Source organism: Elaeis guineensis, chromosome 6 (genome assembly GCF_000442705.2).
Source record: "Elaeis guineensis isolate ETL-2024a chromosome 6, EG11, whole genome shotgun sequence".
Taxonomy (NCBI): Eukaryota; Viridiplantae; Streptophyta; class Magnoliopsida; order Arecales; family Arecaceae; genus Elaeis; species Elaeis guineensis.
Genome location: NC_025998.2, coordinates 45923990 through 45929243, shown reverse-complemented (window position 1 = coordinate 45929243; position 5254 = coordinate 45923990).

Genomic DNA, 5254 nt, shown 5'->3' with positions numbered 1-5254 from the left:
ATTAGAATGATCGATCATCAATATCATTCTAATTGCTCTCAAAATTCATCAGTGACATCTAGCAGTATATGGTGACAACCTATCAGAACTAAAGAAGAACCTCTCGGTGCAGCTACCTGTGTGATTGAGTTCCTCTATCATGAGTCCCGACTGAATTAGGGTTAAGGTGAACTCGTCAAACCCAACATCAGTCATATGAGTTAATTGATCGATCTGAGTCCGATGTGAAACCTTAATGAAAAACTCTTTTTCATTATTTCACTCTGCTATGGCCATGGGCTTAAGGACTCAATCTTTCAATTATCATAGGACTACTCCTCTCATCTACCGAGGTTGATAGATCCCATCTTGATGCGACCTAGTTCGTACAATGAATATGCTACAACCAACATATACCTCAGGATTTCGAATGGCTAAGAGACTGAGTTATGGTATAGTCAAACTATAACACACTCAAGGTGAACTGTCGATGCATCTCAGATCAAAGAACTAGACACACAACTGCAGCATCGAGCTAATCATCGATGAGAAGGTAGACTTCCTTATGAATGCTTGATATGGTCACGCTCAGTGCTCTCGTTCTCAACGAATACCTATACTCTCACTCTGGTGTCTCCATACCATAGACTCAAAATACATCTATCTTAAGAAAGCGATCGTACACCAACCTTCCGGATCGATCACCATCCTCGTGATGATCCTATGGTCAGGAGCTGTTTATGAGTTAGTTATGTAAATTCATGCCTTAAATTTTCAACTCTTGAAAATATGAATTTATATTTCTACTAACTCAAAGGATGTATCACAAACACAATGTACATAATGTGATAGAAGAATAATCCTTTTTTTTATTTATAGTCAAAATTATAAAATTGCCCTTAGATCTGTACAGGAATGTGTCAGCCGATTTGGCATCTAGGGCACACATCTAACACATGCCACCTTATTTTTGAGTTTTTTCATGACCTAAAGAGCTAAATGGTGCCTCCAATATAAGCCCTTGGATGGCATGAGGCACTGATATGTGGTGGAGAAGGAGGGTGCTACAAATTGTTGCTACGCGACTCTTCAGAAACACCGATAAAAGACTATGTAGACTCCTTCTACTTTAAGTCTCTTAGGCACCACTTATATCAGATAATCTTCTAATTTTTATACATTTAAGAAAAGAGTTTTCATGTGTAAAAATCTAAAAATAATCTGATTAACAAAAAGATACTTATCATATCTTTTATTGAGCGTGCGCGAGAGAAGAATAAAACATCGTATCTGATAAGAGAGTTTCACTTGCAGAAGGACTCTTATTATATATAACTTTTTCTCTATTTAGGATGTGGAAAGACCTCTAAAATTTGATTTGGGGCATGTGGATTGGATAACACCCATTGATAGGCATCTCCACGCTAATTATAAATAGCGTGGAGTCTCTAGTGTTTTGGCATTCAGAAATCTATCTCTTCTTTCTTACATTCATCTCTAGTTTGTCCAATTTCTTTCTTCCTTCCCTTGTTAGGACAAGTCCAAATATAGTAAGGGCAAGTCCAATTTAGGACAAGGGCTTAGGAAGATAGTAAAGAAAAATAAAGAGATAAGAAAGGTAGAGAAAGACAAGCCAAGGGAGGAGGGTGTTCAAGAAAACACAAGAGGAGTGTTGTGCTGCCCAAATTAGTGAAGAAAAGTCTTGAAGAAGCTTGTGTCTTGATCCAGTCTCTATGTGGATCACCATTGGAGGGCGAATGCTTGGGCACCTAGTGGAAGCTTTGCTGAATTTTTTTTTTTTTAGATTTAGCGATACAGGTATTCTCTATATCTTCTGTAGTGTCATGCATGTTTAGATATATGATTGTTGATCATCAAGGAAGTCTTGACTTAGGATTTGATAATTATGATTGCATTATACGAAGTTATGAAATTCATACTTCCACTGTGCTATCATAACCCAATAGTGGTATTAGAGCCAACCTCGATTGGTTCAATCATATGAGCATGTCTATATATAGAATTATATACATATGCGAGTTGCATGCATATGATATACTGTATGTGTTATATTATGTAAATAACTTTGTTATGATTTATTTAATATATATTTGTTAGATCATAATCATGCAATTAAATTTTTAAGGATGTGCTTGTGACCACTAAAGTCCTCATAAAAAATTATATTAAGTCGTAGTGATCAGAATCAGTGGCTAACCAATTCTTGAGTCGATTAATCTATTGGTGTCTAGGCAAGTGTTAAATGTGGTTCTTTAATTGATTTCGTTGACTGACCTGACCAATTTATTGGTATCTAAGGAAAGCAACGGGGAGACCCCCACCTACTTACCTGGTATCTAAGGAAAGCAACGGGGAGACCCCCACCTACTTACCTAGTCAATTGGGTTAGTCTAAATCTTGAATTTGGTCTGCTCAGTGTTTATTACACTACTAAAGCCTTCCTTCATGTTAAGATGATTATTATTTTAAGAATCATAGTAAGTTTGTTGTGCTATCCACAAGACTTACTATGGGACTAATATAATAAAATTTTGGTGCATTATGAATGCTTATAGCATATTTGAATTATTATTGCTTTGTTGTGGTATCCACAAGAGCAATATTAATTTTAAGTATGGCTGTATGGAAATGAAGGGTTTGACTTAACTAAAATATTATGGTTTGTTGTGTTATCCACAAGACTATAAATATTTTTGAGATAGTTTATGTTGAAAATATAATTGAAAAGATTTTTCTATCTTTGATCTCATGAAAGTTTGTTGTGCTATCCATAAGACTTCTTTGAGGAATAAGGATTTCAACTCCACTAAAAGACTGATTTAGGGTTTCTCATCTATCATAGAGAGGGCTATGGTATATGATAAAATAGTGAGAGTAATAACTAGAATAAAAAGACCTCATCTAGTTATACATGTCACCATAAATTATCTGCTTATGTGATTATTCTTAATTTTTGTAGATTAAAACTCTACATTATGGCTACTTCACTCTCACTACGTCGCATCCTTGATGCAAATAAGCTGACTGGTCTCAATTATGTGGACTGGCTAAGAAACTTGCATATAGTGCTTATGTAAGAAAAGTTTTCTTACATTCTGGACACACCTAACCCCGGTCCAGTCAGTGAAGATGCTTTAGAGGAGGAAAAGGTCACATATAAGATGTGGCAAAATGACAGCATGGTTATTAAATGTATAATACTGGCCTTTATGAGTAATGAATTACAGAGGCAACATGAGAATATAGATGCTTTTTTCATACCGCTCAATTTAAAAGAGCTATATGGAGAACAGAGTCGAACTACTAGATATGAATTATCTAAGTAGTTGTTTTAGGCTTAGATGACTGAGGGAACTCCAGTTCAAAATCATGTGCTGAAAATGATTGACTTGATTACCAGATTAGGTCAATTAGGATTCACCATGGATGCAGAACTCAGTCAAGATCTAATCCTCCAGTCTCTCCCAGAATTTTTCTCCCAGTTTGTAGTGAATTACCACATGAACAAACTAGATATTTCCCTGCTAGAGCTATTAAATATATTGAAAATAGCTGAAAATCATATAAAGGGAGAGAAAGGTCCACTTCTTATGGTGGACAAAAATAAATATGGCAGGAAGGGTTCAAAGAAAGAAAAAAAATTGAACCCTAAAAGAAGCACCTTCAAGAAGAAGAAGGCAAAGCATGTTCCTGCAGATATGACATGTTATCACTGTGGCAAGATGGGATATTGAAAAAGAAATTGCAAGAGTTTTCTTGCAAAGATGAAAGAAAATGCAAGTGTGGCACACAAAGGTATGTATATGATACATACTGTATTTTCACTAAGTCTTCAGTAAGTAATATATGATACATACTGTATTTTCACTAAGTTCTTCAGCAAGTAATTTATAGGTATTGGATACCGCATGTGGTTCTTATATTTGTAATTCGTTGCAGGGGTTACAGAGAATCAAAGGGTTGAAGAAAAATGAGTTCAAGCTTTTTGGTGCTAGTGGAGAATCAATCTCTACTGAAGCTATGAGAACTTATCTACTGGAGCTACTATCAGAAAAAACTCTAGAATTAGAAAAATATTATTACATGCTAAAGATTTTAAGAAATATCATATCTGTACCTCTTTTAATACAATATGGATATGAAATAAAATTTATGGGCAGTGGTTACTCTATATTTCATACAAATGAATTCTTTGGCAATGGATATTTTGACAATGGTCTTCTATTCTATTACTTAATAAAAATATTTTTTATATTGATGAAAATATAAAAAGAAAGAGAGAAGATGTAAATATGTCATTTCTCTGGCATTGTCTTCTTGATCATATTGGTGAGTCAAGGATAAGCAAGTTGTACAAAAAATTTTTTTTTGAACCATACGATTTTGAATCATATAGAGCTTGTGAATCTTGTCTCACAGAAAAAATGATCAAGACTACATTCTCTGAACATGGAGAAAAGGAAAATGAGTTATTGACCTTAGTACATTCAAATGTATGTGGGCCCATGACAACTTTAGCCAGAGGAGGATATTCCTATTTTATAACTTTTACAAATGACTTATCAAGATATGGATATGTATATCTCATGAAACATAAATCTGATGCATTTGATAAGTTTAAGGAATATCAAAAGATGATCAAAAAATAAACTGAAAAAGGTATTAAAATCCTTCGATCTCATCGAGGTGGTGAATATTTATCCAGTGAATTTTTTGATCATCTTAAAGGATAAGGATTCTCTCTAAATGGACACCTCCTTATATGCCACAGTCGAATGGTGTAGCAGAAAGAAAGAATCGTACTCTTATGAAAATGGTACGATCATGATATACTATGCTGATCTTCCAATATCTTTATGAGGATATGCCTTAGAATTGCCGCATATATTCTTAATAGAGTACCTTCAAAATCAGTACCTAGCACTCCATATGAATTATGGAATGGTAGGAAGCCCAGTCTTAAACATCTCAAAATATGAGGCTGTCCTGCTTATGTTAAAAATATTTTTGGACATAAGCTAGGTGCAAGGTCGGACAAGTATTTATTTGTAGGATATCCTACGAAAACTAGAGGATATTATTTCTACCACCCTACTGAATAAAAAATAATTGTCAGTAGGCATGTAATATTCTTGAAAAAAGAATTCATCCAAGAAGGAGGCAGTGGGAAGAATATTGAACTCAAGGAAGTTCAAGAGCTGCAAAGTGTTCTAGAATTATCAATGGAAGTTTCTCAACTAGAAGTACCTAGTAA